A 16,474-nucleotide genomic window follows, 5' to 3' on the forward strand; every position below is an offset into this window, starting at 1 on the left:
CCACCTCCCCCAGAATCGTTTCCAATGTCCCAGGAATATGAATCCCTCACACTTGCACCATTGTCTAGCCACGTATTCATCTAAAATATGAACAGCTATTGTGTAAATATCAGAATTACTGAACAGATATCACAGGTACAGTCAGTCTGTTATTATCAGAATTACACCACTGATACCATAGGTAGAGTCAGTCTATAAATAACAACATTACAGCACTGATATCACAGGTAAAATCTGTGTGCATATATTAGCATTAGAACACTGATATCACAAGTTTAGTCACTGTGCAAATATCGGAATTGCAGCACTGCTTCCACAGATATAGTCACTGTGTAAATATCAGAATTGCAGCACTGATATCAGTGGTACATTTGCTGTAAATATCAGAATTACGGCACCTCTACCACAGGCACAGTCAGTCTCTTAATTTCAGGATAAAATCACTGATATCACAGGTACAGTTTGTGTGTATATATCAGAATAACAGCACTGATGTCACATATACAATCACTGTGTAAATCTCAGAATTACAGCACTAATATCACAGGTACAGTCACTGAGAAAATATCGGAGTTACGGAAATGATATCATATGTACAGTCACTGTTCATATGTCAGAATTAATGCAGTCATATCATAGGTACAGTCAGTGTGAAAATATCAGAACTACAGCACAGATGTCATAGAGTCATAGAGTCATAGAGTAATACAGCACGGATAGAGGCCCTTTGGCCCATCGTGTCCGCGCCGGCCATCAAGCCCTGCCTAATTTAATCCCATATTCCAGCATTTGGCCCGTAGCCTTGTATGCTATGGCATTTCAAGTGCACATCCAAATACTTCTTAAATGTTGTGAGGGTTTCTGCCTCCACAACCCTTTCAGGCAGTGAGTTCCAGACTCCAACCACCCTCTGGGTGAAAAAGTTCTTTCTCAAATCCCCTCTAAACCTCCCGCCCTTTACCTTGGATCTATGCCCCCTAGTTATTGACCCCTCTACTAAGGGAAAAAGCTCCTCAGCATCCATCCTATCTATGCCCCTCATAATTTTGTACACCTCAATCATGTCCCCCCTCAGCCTCCTCTGCTCCAAGGAAAACAAACCCAATCTGCCCAGTCTCTCTTCATAGCTGAAGCGCTCCAGCCCTGGTAACATCCTGGTGAACCTCCTCTGCACCCTCTCTAACGCGATCACATCCTTCCTGTAGTGTGGCGACCAGAACTGCACACAGTATTCCAGCTGTGGCCTAACCAGTGTTTTATACAGCTCCATCATAACCTCCTTGCTCTTATATTCAATGCCTCGGCTATTGTCACAGGTACAGTCATTGTGCAAATATCAGAATTACAGCACCGACATCACAGGTACAATCACTTAGTAAATATCAGATTATTGCACTGATATCACTGGTAAAATCAGTGTGGAATTATCTGAATTACAGCATCAATATCTCAGTTCAGTTTCTGTTAAATATCAGAAATACTGCTTTGATATTATAGATGAAGTCGCTGTGTAAACATCAAAACTCCTGCACTGATTTCACACTTAAAATCCCTGTTTAAATATCAGAATTACAGCACTGATATCACAGTTCCGTCAGTTTGATAATATCAGAATGATAGCACAGATATCACAGACACATTAACTTTGTAAATATCAGAATTACAGCACTGATAGCACAAGTACTATCACTGTGTAAATATCAGAATTTCAGCACTGACATCACAGATACAGTCATTGTGTAAATATTAGAAATACTGCACTGATACCTCAGGTTCAGTCATTGTGTAAATATCAGAATTACAGCACTGATGTCACAGGTACAGTCACAGAGTAAATATCAGAATTGCAGCACTGATTTCACATTTACAACCCCTGTTTAAATACAGGAAATAAAGCACTGAAATCACAGATGCAGTCTGTTTGTAAATATCAGAATTATAGCACTGATATCACAGGTACAGTCAGTGCATAAATATCAGTAGTACAGCACTGCTATGACAGGTACAGCCACAGTGCTAATATCAGAAATTCAGCACTGATATCACAGTTACAGTCATTGTGTAAATATCAGAATTATAGCACTGATATCAGAGGTACAGACATTGTGTATATATCAGAATTACAGCACTGATATCACAGGTAGAGTCATTGGCCCAGAAATTCGTGTCGGGGGCTTCCCGCAGATGCAAGCCCCTGACCTACGCTTAGCTAGCGCGCCAGCAGTTGAGGCCTGGGCCTGCGTGGATTTCCTGTCTGTGGCCCAGTCCATCTCCGGGCACGCTGTGCTTGCGTGATGCAGTGCCTTACTTAGTGCGATGCATCGGCTGGGATCACGTGAGCACTGGGCAAACAATCGGAGGAGGGAAAATTCCATTCATGAGTTTGACAGAAAGAACTGTCAAACTCATGAAACCTCCGGGCGCCCAAAAGAGTACTTAACCTTAAAATAAATTTGAAAAAAACATCACACTATTTAAATCAACTATAAATAGCATTAAATAACTATTCTAAGCAAGAATTTAAAATTTTGAAAAAATAATTTTATAAAAAATCGGGGCTAAAAATACACTTACCTTACTGTAAAATATTTAAAAATAATAAACCCGTGGAAAAAAAATTCTAATTTTAACTAATTGACCACTTACCTTTTAAAATGAAGTCCTTACGTCTGTTTTTTTAACATGTAAAAAGTGGAGCCTTCAGGCACGGGCGAACCTGTAATAAAAAAGGAAGTACAACGCGCACCCGCAGACTCCTTCGCGCACGTGTTCGACCTCTGAACCCCTTGGTTCAGAGGATTGGAAATGCCGGTTTCTGCACATGCGTAGTGCACGCACGAAACTGGCACCTCCATCAGATCCATGCGCGAGTACTCCATCTCTACTCACGCATTGGGACCCGAATTTCTGGACCATAGTGTAAATATGAGAATTAAAGCAGTGATATCACAGCTACAGTTATAGTGCCGTAGAATCATATAGTCATAACAGCACAGAAGGACGCCTTTCGGCCCATCGAGTCCGTGCTGGCTCTCAGTAGAGCTATCTGGTCAGTCCTATTCCCCCGCTCTATTCCCGTAGCACTGCAAGTTTATTTCACTCAAGTGCCTATCCTGTCTCTCCTTGAAAACATTGCATTTCCCTGCCTCCGCCACTTCCATCGGCAGTGAATTCCAGGTTACCACTCGCTGTGTAAAAACGTTGTCCCTCACATCCCCCCTGTATCTCTTGCCCAAAACCTTAATTTTTCGTCCTCCACTCCTTGTACCATCAATTAGTGCAGCAGCCTTTCCCCGTCTAGCCTATCCAAACCCGTCAAAACTTGTACACCTTTCTCAAATCACCCCAATAACCTCCTTTTCTCTGCTGAAATCAAATCCAGCTTCATAACCTGTCCTTGTAGACAAGATCCCCCAACCCCAGAATCATTCCGGTAAATCTTCTCTGCACGTTCTCAAGGGCTCTCACATCCTTCTTAAAGTGTGGTGACAAGAACCGAATAAAGGTTCAGCATAAATTCTCTAATTTTGTGCTCAATACCTCTATTTATGAAGCCCAAGATTCCATATGCTTCGGTAACCACTCTCTCAATATGTCGCGCCATATATGCACATTAACCACGAGGTTCCTCTGTCCCTGCACACTCTGTAAAACTGTGCCATTAAGTGTATATTGCCTCTCCCTGTTACTTCTGCAAAAATGCATCACCTCACACGTCTCTGTATTAAATTCCATCTGCCACTTGTCTGCCCATTCTGCTAGCCTTCCTATATCCTGTTACAGTCGATTGATAATGTCCTCACTATTTGTCTCACCCCCAAATTTGGTGTCTTCGGCAAATTTAGAAACTGTACTCTATATTCCAATATCCAGGTCATTTATATAGATCAAAAAGCGCAGTGGCCCCAGCACTGACCCTTGGGGACCAACACTGTCTTCCATCCTCCAATCTGAAAAACAGCCATTTATCACAACATGCTGTTTCTGTCCTTAAGCTAATTCCATATCCTGGCTGCCACTGAACCACCACTTCGATGAGCCTCAATTTTGCTAACCAGCCTTCTATGTGGTACCTTGTCAAACGTCTTCTGAAAATCCATGTAGACAACATCCACTGCATTCCCTTCATCAATCCTCTCTGTTAATTCATCCAGAAATCAATTACACTAGTCAAATATGATCTGCCTTTTAGAAATCCGTGTTAGCTCTCCTTAATTAGCTTAAACCTTTCCAAGTGCCCTTTAATTTTTTCCTTGATTATTGTTTGTAAAACTTTATCCACCACTGATGTTAAACTGAGCGGTCTGTAGTTACTAGGATTGTCCTTACACACTTTCTTGAACAATGGTGTCGCATTTGTCACTTTCCAATCCTAAGGCATCTCCCCCAGATCTAGAGAAGATTGGAAAATTATGGCAAGCCCTTCCGCTATCTCCTCCCCCAATTCCCTTAACAACCTGGGATGCAAGCCATCTGGGCCAGGCAACCTGTCCACTCTAAGCATACCCAGCCTTTCTAATATATCCTGTCTATCAATTTTCAACACTTCCATTGCTTCTGTCTCTTCCACTTTTACCGATATTTTGTCAGCATCCATCTCCTTAATAAACACTGATATAACGTATACATTGTGTATTCTAGCCTTGCCCTGCTCCTCTACGTGTATGCGCAATTCTTTCTATTTAATGGGCCCTACCCCACCTCTTACTTTCTGCTTTCTGTTTATCTGGCTGCAGAAGATTTTTGGGTTCTCTTTTATGTTGAACGCCATGCTAATCTCATATTCTGTCTTTGCCCATCTTATTTTCATCTTCACAGCACCTCTCAACTTATTGTATTTGTTCTGATTCTCTCTTGAATAATTCACCTGACATGCATCATATACCCTCTTATTTGTTGCATCACCTTCTCTATCACCCTCGTCATCCAAGGTGCCCTTACTTTGGTTCCCTTACCCTTCAACCTTGCTGGAATACACCTAGCCTTTACTTGGAACATCTCCTCCTTAAAGATCACCCATTGTTCCGTTACAGATTATCCTGTCAGTCTTCAGTTGCATTTATCCTGGCTGGATCCTTTCGCATCCCATTGAATTGAGCCCTGATCCAATTTAGAAGTTCCATTCTATATTGTTCCTTGCTCCTCTCCAATGCTAATCTAAATCTTATGATACGATGATCATTCATACCGAAGTGTTCTCCCACAGACACTTGGTCGACCTGTCGAACCACATTGCGCAGCACCAGATCCAGCAATGACTACTCCCTAGTTGGGCCAAGAACATATTGGTCATTCAAATTCTCCTGAACATATTTCATAAATTCGTCCCCGTCCTTTCCCTAGCATTATCCCAATCAATATTTTGGTAATTAAAGTCCCCCAATGTCACTCTTGCACATCTCTGTGATTTCCCTGCAGATTTGCTCCTCTACCGCCCTCTCACTATTTGGAGGCTTAGAGATTACCTCAAATAGCGTGATGAACACTTTTCGGACCTCAACTATAACTAATTGCATTCGATCATTGTGCCCTCAAGAACATCCTCCCTTTCCAACACTACACTATCTTCCTTAATCAGCACTGTCAACCGACCTTTTTTTCTTCCCTATCTTTTCTGAACATGTTGTACCCTTGAATATTAAGTGCGCAATCCTCGCTGTTTCTAAGCCAGTTTCCGTTATTGACACATCATCATATTGCCACACAGCTAATTGTTATTGTAGCTGAATAACCTTATTTACCGCACTGTGCATTTATGTACAAGCATTCTGAACACATTTTTGAATTTTTTGTATTCTTTCTTTGGCTGCTCCTATCTAATATGGTACTATTACCGCCTCCAATACAATCATCTCCAATACTATCCAACACAATCACTCTTTTATGCATCTTATTCATCTTTTCTAATCCTATATGCGGGTGGCCATCACCCTGCAATCTATTTTTAAAAAGTCCCAACAGCACTAACAAACCTCCCCGCCAGAATATTGGTCCCGGCTCTGTTGAGGTGTAACCTGTCCGGCGTGTATAGGCTCACCATTCCCGAGAAATGGTCTCAATGCCTCAGGAATCAAAAGCCCTCTCACCTGCACCATCTCTCCAGCCACGCATTTATCTATTCTATCGGGCTATTCCTGTACTCACTAGCATGAGGCACCGGGAGTAATCAGGAGATTACTACCTTTGAGGTCCTGCTTTTTCATCTATTTCCTAACTACCTAAAGTCAGCCTGCAGGACATCATCCCTCTCTCTGCCTATATCGTTGGTACCGTTAAGGACAACGACCTCTGGCAGTTCACAAGCCCCACCAGGAGTATCCTGCAGCCACTCAGTGACATTCTTGACGCTGGCACCAGGGAGGCAACATGCCATCCTGGAGTCACATCTGTGCCTGCAGAAATGCCTGTCTATTCCACTATCGAATCCGCCTATTGCTATTGGTTTTCCACTCTGCTTCCCCCTCACCCTGTGCAGCTGAACCACCTGGGGTGCCGTGGCCTTGGCTCTGGCTGCACTCCCCAGTGGAGCTATCATTCCCTCCAGTTTCCAGGTCAGTGAAGCGGTTAGAGAGCGAATTGCACTCTGGGAATTCCTGCCATACCTGCCTGCTCCTCCTTCTCTGCCTCGTGGTCACCCATTCCCTCTCTGCCTGCACGCTCTGAGGCTGCTGGGTGACCACTTCTAGAAACGTGCTTTCCAAGTATTTCTCAGCCTCACGGATGCACTGCAGATACTCCAGCTGCCGCTCAAGCTCTGAAACCCAGAGCTCGAGTTGCTGCAGTTGGTGACACTTCCTGCACAAGTGGTCGTCCAGGCTACATGAAGCGTCCAGGATATCCCACATGGCACAGCATGTACAAATCACGGGACTGTACTGCGCTGCCTTGCCTCTATTTACCAGACTATGGAGGTAACCAGCAGTAATCACCCCTCTCTGTTAGATAAGCTATGAACTAATTAGCAGAAATATACTGAAAATAGAATTCAAAAAAACTTACCATAAATACTCACCCTATACTAATCTCTCAGCTCCCATGTGCCAGTGACACCTTTGAATTCTGATGTCAGTCCTTCGTTGTGTCGCTTGATGATTGTCTCGTTCAAAGATATTCCGCTCACTCAGACTCCCATGCTTCTGCTCCATGCAGCCTTTATCCCCAGTCTCTGACTCCATTCCTCCCACACGTCCGCTCACTCAGACTCCCAGGTTTCTGCTGCACACAGCATCTTTCCCCGGTCTCCGACGCCATTCCTCCCGCAGGTAGGCCACTCACTCATACTCCCAGGTCTCTGCTCCACACAGCCTTTATTCCTGGTCTCCGACTCTGTTCCTCCCACACATCCACTCACCCATACTCCCAGGTCTCTGCTCCACGCTGCCCTTATCCCCGGCCTCTGAAGCTGCTCCACCTGCAGGTCTGCTTGTTCAGAGTCCAGCTAGTTATCCATTCTGCTACTTGTTCCCTGACTTGACTTGCTCTAACCTTATTCATTAGTCTATTATGTGGTACATTATTGAAGGCTTTTCGAAAATCTAGATATGTTACATCTACTGCATTACCTTTGTCTACTCTATCTGTTACCTCTTCAAAAAAGTCAGTGAGGTTGGTCAAGCAAGACTTTTCCTTTAAAAATCCATGCTGATTAATCGTTATTATACTTTTAGTTCATAGATTTTGTTAAATTTTCTCCCTTAGTGGGGATTCCATTATTTTTCCTAGCACCAATGTTAAGCTGACTGGTCTATAGTTCCCTGGACATGTTCTAACTCCCTTCTTAAATATAGGTATTACGGTAAGTTTCGTCCAAACCTCTGCCACTACAAATGCGTCACTCAGTTTTGAAATTGAATGGAAAGGGTTTTCCTTTGTGTTTCTATAAGAGGGTGCCACAACCCTCAGCAATACTTGCACCACCATTATAACCTGTTCTTCATTTTGTTCAGTAACAATATTATATTCTCCAATTCAAAGTGCAGGTGACCCTGTTTATAACTATTTGTATCAGCTAACTAATTGTGTAATCAAGGTTTAAGTTTAATTAGTGATTGCTGTTATTTCGAAGTCAGTAAATAATTGTTAGTGGACCATTTACTTTCTGGCTGCTGCACTGATGACTTGGCCCCCAGTAACCTGTAACTATCCTAACTGAGGTTTGGCAAGTTGCTCCCATATTAGATAGAATTACTCAGAATTTCCAACACAGAAAAAGGACAACTGGTCTACAGTTCCGTTTCTGCTCCACACGAACCTCCCCCATACATCATCTCATTCCATCAACATATCATTCGCTTCCTTTCTCCCTCACGTAGTTATATAGCTTCCCCTTAAATAGATCTGTACAATTCGCTTCAATCACTCCTTGTGGTAGCGAATACCTCATTCTCAGCACTCTCTTAGGAAATACTTTCCTCCAGAATTCCTTGTTGGATTACTTCGTGACAAACTTATATTAGTGACACCTAGTTTTGGACTGACCTACAAGTGGAAACATATTCTCTGTGTTTAATCTATTAATCCCTTTCATAATTTTAAATACTTCTATTAGGTTAGCCCTCAGGCTTCACTTGTAGAGAAAGGAACAACAGCCTGTTCAGTATTTCCTGATAGTTGTATCCTCGCACTTCTGATATCATCATTCCAAATCTTGTGTCCACTATCTCCAGTGATTCTACAGCCTTTTGTAAAATTGTTTGTCTGGTCTAAGCAAGTATCTAAATAAACATAATGTAACTTCTCTGCTATTGAAATCTATTCCTCTAAAGATGTCATCAGCAAATTTTGCTATTGTCTTCCTATTCCTGAAACAATTCGATGTAGAATGTTCAGCCGTTTTACAGTGCGCCTGCTTTTATTTTCCATTGACTTCATATGGATATAATCGTTTTTCTTCATTGGTTGCCATTCCTGGCACCTGCCATTGATGGTCAGTGTTTGAGCAGGCAATTCCCAACTATGTCAGTTCCGTTCCCTGCCAGTCAGCCAGTGGTCCATTTTTGAAATCCTGCTGCTGGTGGGTTATTTCATTTTACTTTTAATAATCTGAGGTAAATGTCCCTCACAGGTCATCGTTTCCAGTCTGCAGAGTTCGGTCCTTTTGCAGGATGTTCTCAGCCACATCTGCTTCTCAAACCCCATCAGTCGATATTTTTGGCCATTATAATAATGAACTTCGCTGTTCGATATCCTCAGATCAGGCGAAATTTGCCAGAAAATTTCTGCATTGCGCAAAATCCAGCCCTCGGGCACTAACCTCTGTTTCAGCAATGCACTAAAAGGAGCACAAGGAGAAGAGGTTGGTGCTGTTGAGAATTGCCATTTGCCTCTTGAAATGGAGACTGATCATTGTAGTGCTTCCCTTGAGAATGGTATGAGTTGATATTCTACCAAATAATTGGGGTTAATTTTTTGGATCTGAAGCTTAAGCCTGATCCTAAAGCTCATTCTTGGCGCTGCACCCAGCATAACATTAAACCAACTGCTCCTTTCTCTGTCACTATTCCACTTCCCCCAAATCCCCATCTCGCACCACCCTCTGCCTCTCCCTCTTTCCTTCCACGTATCCACCTCTTTCCGCAACTCACACACTCTCCATATCAGCCTTGCTTTCCTTCATCAGCATTCCCCAACTTGCCCATTATTATCTCCCTTTTTTGTCTCCCTTACTGACTGAACTGTGGGAACAGGAAAAGCTGATGTTAAAAAGCATGGATGTTCATATTAATCAAAGGAACTTCAAAGAATTGGTATGCTGTAGGAACGGAGGTTCCTATCTGAATAAAGGCATTCGACTCGGTGAATGAAATCAACAGGTTTTAATGAACAACGAAGTTAACAGGGAAACTACAGGAGAAACGTTACACAGTTCTAATCAGCTTGCTGGGCACTCGACGACTGCTGGACGATTCTAGAAGCTGGCGTCATGACGTCATCGCGTTATGCGCGCCACTGCCGGTCACGTGATCGGCGTCATGACGTCATCACGTGGAGTGCAGGAAATTACAATGCAGTACAGTTAACAGGCAGTGTAAATGTGCAGTCCGCCTCTGCACTACACTGTAGTTAAAGGGATTATTACTAATTGTTCTGAGACCCTTGGTGGCTCCACCAAAGGCGCCCCCCCAGAATCCACTTTAACGGACATTGTCAACCAAGCAGGAGGTTTAATGATGCTGGCCGAATGGCAGTGAAACTCAGGCAGCGGAAACGGAGCATTAGTAAATGAAACAGTGCCGGGTTGCGGCAGAAGCGGCGTCTCGGTCGAGGCAGAAACGGTAGTCAGAGGTGCAGGCGCGCCTGAGGCTGAATTGAGCTGTTCGACGGTGGGCTGGTGCAAGGCTGGTCTGGTGGTCAACGGCGGTCGGCCACGGCGAGGCGTTTGGGCAGCCACAACAGGCTCACTCCGATCTAGGTGTGCTGATTTAAGCCGGTCGATAGAGATGGTATCGGACTTTCCACCGACTTCGACTGTGAAAAACTTTTCCCCTGATGTATTGGCACGAAACGGTCCAGTGTATGGCTGCTTGAGCGGGTCTCTGTGACCGTCCTGTCTAATAGAACTCATGAGTTCGGACTATGACTTTATCAGGACGTGAGGCCTCTGCAAGTCATGATGTGAGGTTGGGATGGGCAGGAAATTCCTGGCCGCCTCCTGATGAAGCAGGAGCTGTTGAGCTGCAGACCATGGTTCATTGTGTGGAGGGAGAAAGTCACCTGGCACTCGAAGTGTCTGGACTTAAACCAGCTCAGCCGATGAAGACTGAAGATCCTCCTTTGGGGCTCTCTGGAGGCCTAGCCTCACCCATGGGAGCCTGTCCACCCAGTTTGGTCCCCTCAAGCTAGCACGGAGGGATGCTTTGAGAGACCGATGGAACCTTTCACACAGACCATTCGCCTGCGGATGGTACGCGGTGGTACAGTGCAGCTTGGAACCCAGGCCCTGTGCCACTGCGTTCCATAGCTCTGATGTGAATTGCGGACCGTGATCCAAGGAGATGTCCGATGGTACCCCAAAACCGAGCCACCCACGATGAAAGAAACGCCTTGTCATGACGGTGGACGTTGGCTTTCTGACATTCAACGCAATTGCTTGTCCAGTCCCAGACGTCCAACTGCATGCAGGTCCAAACAAATTTGCGGGACATGAGCCATTCAGAAGCCCGCATCCCCGGGTGAGATAACCCGTGGATTGCCTGGAATATTTTCTTGCACCATTCGACCGGCATAATGGGCCGGGGCACTCCCATGGATGTGTCGCACAAGAGCGTGGTTCCTGCCACTTGAAACAGCACGTCTGCAACCTGCCAACTGTAAGGCGTCATCCTAAACGCTTGTACCTCTGGGGCTGCCAGTTGATCCTCTGCCAGTCCGACGAAATCGATGCCCAGGTGGACTGCCTGGACTGGAACCCGGGAAAGGCAATCAGCCACGAGATTATCCTTGCCTGACACGTGCCGCAAATCCATTGTGAATTCGGATATAAACTTGAGGTGGCGCTGCTGCAGAGCTGACCAAGGTTCCGCCGTTTTGGCCATGGTGAAGGTGGGTGGCTTGTGGTCCATGAATGCAGTGAACGGACAGCCTTCTAGAAGGAAACGGAAATGGCAGATGGCCAATAACAGGGCTATCAACTCTCTGTCAAAAGTGCTATACTTTCGCTCGTTCTTGCGCAGTTGCCGGCTGAAAGAGGCTAACGGTGGCCAACTCCCGTTGACCCACTGCTCTTGAACTGCTCCGATGGTGTAGTCAGAGGCATTCATGGTGAGGGCAATAGTCACGCCCGGGAGTGGGTGTGCTAGCATAGTTGCGTCTGCCAACGCCGACTTGGTGTCACGGAACGCCTGGTCCATTTGCGGTGTCAAAGTGAGAGCACCCTTGCCTGACTTTCCTTTCAGTGCTTCGTACATAGGTTGCATTAACCGGGCCGCCTTGGGGACGAAGCGATGGTAAAAATTTACCATCCCCAAGAACACTTGCAGGGGTTTGACTGTATGAGGCTGCGGGATTGCGGTAACTGCCTCTACCTTGGTGGCTAGAAGGACTGCGCCTTCTGGGGTAATCCTGTGTCCCAGGAAATCAATACTGGATATTCCAAACGTGCATTTGGCCGGATTGAAAATAAGGCCATGTTGGCTGAGCCGGGCGAAAAGTGTACGTAAATGGGCCATGTGAGCTGTCGTATCCTTGCTGGCTATTAGGATGTCGTCCAAATAAACAAAACGGAAGGGCAGATCCCGTAGACAGTGTCCTCAACCGCTGGAATGCTTGAGCTGCGTTTTTCAGGCTGAACGGCATGCGGAGGAACTCAAAAAGGCCGAACGGAGTGATGACCGCCGTTTTGGGGACGTCTGGAGGGTGCACCGGAACTTGGAGATATCCACGAACGAGGTCCACGTTAGAAAATATAGATTTGCCAGCCAGATGTGCCGAAAAATCTTGGATGTGGGGAATACGATACCTGTCCGGTGTCGTGGCATCTTTTAAGGGTCTTTAATCCCCGCAAGGTCACCAGCCGCCGCCTGGTTTGGGTACTATATGCAGTGGGGAGGACCAAGGGCTGTCCAAGTGCCGGAAGATCCCGAGGTGCTCCATGGTCTGGAACTCTGCCATTGCGGCTGCCAGCTTGCCGGCTTCAAATCGCCGTGCCCGAGCGTAAACAGGTGCTCCGGTCATGGAGATATGGTGCTCCACCCCGTGCCATGTGACTGCAGCTGAAAATGTAGGCCTGTGAGCTCCGGGAATTCGCCGCGCAGGCGCGCAAACCCGTCTTGTGACGGAACCGCACAGGCCAACAACCATGAAACGGCGGTGCTGCGGTGGCAGGGCACTGTGTGGAAAGTGGATGCATTAATGAGTCAGCAGTGTTGGACGTCGACCAGCAGACCGTTGGCACAGAAAAAATCAGCTCCCAGGATAGCCTGTGAGACCTTAGCTGTAATAAAGCCGCAGACAAAATACTGACCGGCGAAGGTTAAGTTTACCGTCCGTTTACCGAACGTATGCATGGCAGCGCCATTTATTGCCACCAGGGAAGGACCCTGGCTCCTGGATAATAGGCCCAGCTTGGAAGCAGGCAGGATGCTGCACTGTGAACCAGTGTCACACAGGAATCGTCGGCCCATAACAGAATCCGTAACGTAAATGAGTTTGCCCGCTGAGCCCACCGCCATAGCTAACTTGCCATGCTTGTCAGACTTTGTCATCCATCCGGCAGGGCGCGGGCTTTTTGGTGTTTTTTTTTCTTGAGGAAAACTGCAAGGCGGCCGGCAGCCTCGATCTTTGTCGCTGAAACGGGCATGGTACGTGCACCATCCTGCTGGGGGAGGGCTGGGTTTCGCTCGCATGGGGGAAAGGCGCCTCGTGGCCGCACAACATTGCTGAGTAACAGTGAATATCTTGTCTGCCTCTGCAGCGAGTTCAGCACATTCTGTGATGGCAGTGTTGGCCAAGGCAGCCTGTACCGGATCGTGTAGCTGGCAGAGGAAAAGCTCATGGAATAAAAAACATTAGGGTTCCGCACCCAACAGCATGAGCATTTGACTCATCAGTTCTGACGGTTTTGAGTCCCCGAGGCCGGGCATGGAAATAAGCTTGCGTGCACGCTCCGACTTATTAAGATCAAATACCTGTAGCAAACGGGCTTTAAGCGCTTCGTACTTGCCCTTCTCCAGTAGGCTGCCCAGAAGGCTGACGAATCGCAAGGCTGTGGCACTGTCGAGAGCGGAAACCACATAATAATAACGGGTCGAATCCGCTGTGACCTCCCGGAGAGCGAACTGTGCTTCTGCCTGGAAAAAACATGCTGCTGGCTGCTGTTCCCAGAACTGCGGTAGTTTAAGGGCGACGGCGTTCGTGTTCATCCTCAACGAAAGTTGTCCCACGAGATCAGGGTCACCAATGAAGGAATGGAGGTTCCTATCTGAATAAAAGTATTCGCCTCGATGAATCAAATCAACAGGGTTTAATGAACAACGAAGTAAACAGGGAAACTACAGGAGAAACGGTACACAGGTGTAATCAGCTTGCTGGGCACTCGACAACTGCTGGAAGATTCTGGAAGCTGGCGTCATGACGTCATCGCGTTCCTCGCGCCACTGTCGGTCACGTGATCGGCGTCATTACGTCATCACGTGGAGTGCAGGAAAATATAATGCAGTACAGTTAACAGGCAGTTTAAAGGTGCAGTCCGCGGCTGCACTTCACTGTAGTTAAAGACATTATTCCTAATTGTTCTGAGACCCTTGGTGGCTCCGCCACAAGACCATGGTTGTCACGGTAATAATTTGGAGCTAGCAGTTGCGTGGTAGATTTATCAGAGGCTATTGTGTTCCTTTTTTGGTGAATGGCAAGACGTGACGGGCGTATACCAGCCACCTGACACTTCTGTAAATTTGCTTCAATGTTATCATTTATTGCTAACAATTCATTGACAGTTGTCTGTTTAAAATGGTAGGCACTACTAGGTGGCCAGTGGCAGTACATATCACAGATTGCGCAAGGATTAAATTTAGGACATTTATTTCAGTATCACTGTATAAAATACGATGCATGTGACAATAAACGTTGGTTAATGTGCAAAGACCAGTGGCACAGAAAAACATACAGAGAACTCAGACTGAGAACCAAGGCAAAAGATGGATAAATGGGAGTCAATTTCCTTTTTGGCGTAGCCCAAAACAGGTGGTAACAATTCTGTAGCCTACAAACTAGTAAATGGAGGGGTAGTGGGGAAGGGAAATTGCTGTACAAATAAGACAAGTAGTAGTTAAAAAAAAGGAAAGGGAAGAGTGTAGTGTAACAGTCAGAAATTGTGCCTAAGGTGCTACAGGTAAGGGGAAAACTAAAAGATGTAAAGCGATTAAACCATGAGAGATAAATGTGAAATATGTGAGACAAACATCAGAGCTGAAGAACAGGCTAGGGTGTGTGATCCAAATAAGCATTCTTTTTACAAACGCATGGTGTATTAGGATTAAATTGAATTAACTGCAGGCACCAAATGAAGTTGGAGGGTATTACATGTTAGCCATTGTTGAGACACGGTTGCAAGGCGGTCAGGACTGAGAGCTAAATATACCAGGTTATAAGGTATACAGGACAGATAGGGAAAATGGCAGAGGGGGAGGCGCATCCTTAGTGATTAAGGATGAAATCACTTCAATGGTAAGAGAGGTTTTAAAGAGAGGTAAGCAGCCAGTGGAGACATTATGGTTTGAATTAAGAAATACGGAAGGATTTCAAACTGTAGTGGGAGTTGTGTATAGGCCCTTTGGTAGCAGCTCTGAAATGCCAGATTGTATAAATGCAGAGATTAGGCAAGCATGTAGTAAAGACAGAGTGGTTTAATAGGAGTTTTTAAGTTGGGGAAAAAGAGACTTGCACCGTTCAGAAAGGTAGTGAATTTCTTGAGTATGTCCTGGATAGTTTTCTACAATAATATATCCTCGAGACAAGGGGGCAAGCCATTTTAGATTTAGTAATGAGTAATCAGACAGATTTAGTTAACTGCCTAACTGTGCATCAACATTTATCCAAGAGCGATCATAACATGATCGAGTTCAACATAGCATTTGAAAGGGAGAAACGCGAAACAGCTGCTAAGATTCTGGATTTTTGCAAGGCCAACTTCAATGGGATAAGGCAGAGACTGTCCATAGTAAACTGGGCAAGTCTGTTAATGGGTAAAATGACAGATGATCAGTGGGAGATGTTTAAAAAAGAATTTAATGATATACAGAACCAGTTTATACCCCTGACTGGCAAGAGATCTACTTACCAAAACAAAAACAGCCATGGGACAACAAAGGAGGTAAGGGACGGCATAAAAGTAAATGAAAGGGCATACAATAATGAAAAAAATAGCATCGATCATGGCGAAGGTGAAAGATATAAAGAACAGCAAAGGGCCACAAAAAAGGGAGAACGAAAATACATTTGCAACGGATATCAAAATCAATATGAATAATTTTTACAGTTATATTAGGAAAAAGGGCAGTCATGAGCAATGTTGGTTCCTTAAAATCTGAAGGTGGTGATATTGCCAATGACAATGGGGATAAGTTGAATAATTACTTTGCGTCAGTATTAACAGTTGCAGAAGAGGATAGCATTGCAGAAACCCCAAGGAAACTAATATTGAATCTGGGACAGGAACTCAATAACATTAACAAAATTAAAATAACAATAATGAGAAAATAATTACACTATTTGTGACAAATCCCTAGGTCCAGATGGTTTCCATTCCCATGGTTTTAAAGGAAGTAGGTGAGCATATGGCAGATGCCCTAACTATAATCTTCCAGAGTTCTCCTGATTCAGTAACCGTCCCTTTAGATTGGAGAATTGCGCATGCCACTCTGCATTTTATGAATGTTGAGAGGGGGAAGCCAGGGGATTATAGACCACACAATACAATAGCAAAATACTGCAGGTGCTGGAAATCTGAAATAACAACAGATAATGCTGGAAACACTCA

At 45.1% G+C, this 16,474-nt stretch overlaps 2 pseudogenes; both read right to left on the reverse strand.

The window, feature by feature from the left end:
- The window catches only part of LOC147095628 (zinc-alpha-2-glycoprotein-like), a 35,866-nt pseudogene extending 31,095 nt beyond the window's left edge, over positions 1-4,771 (reverse strand).
- The window catches only part of LOC147095627 (zinc-binding protein A33-like), a 327,589-nt pseudogene that overhangs the window by 120,803 nt on the left and 190,312 nt on the right, over positions 1-16,474 (reverse strand).

Source organism: Somniosus microcephalus, unplaced genomic scaffold, assembly GCF_052327205.1.
Source record: "Somniosus microcephalus isolate GS21.2 unplaced genomic scaffold, FLI_Smic_1.0 unresolved_chr1, whole genome shotgun sequence".
Taxonomy (NCBI): Eukaryota; Metazoa; Chordata; class Chondrichthyes; order Squaliformes; family Somniosidae; genus Somniosus; species Somniosus microcephalus.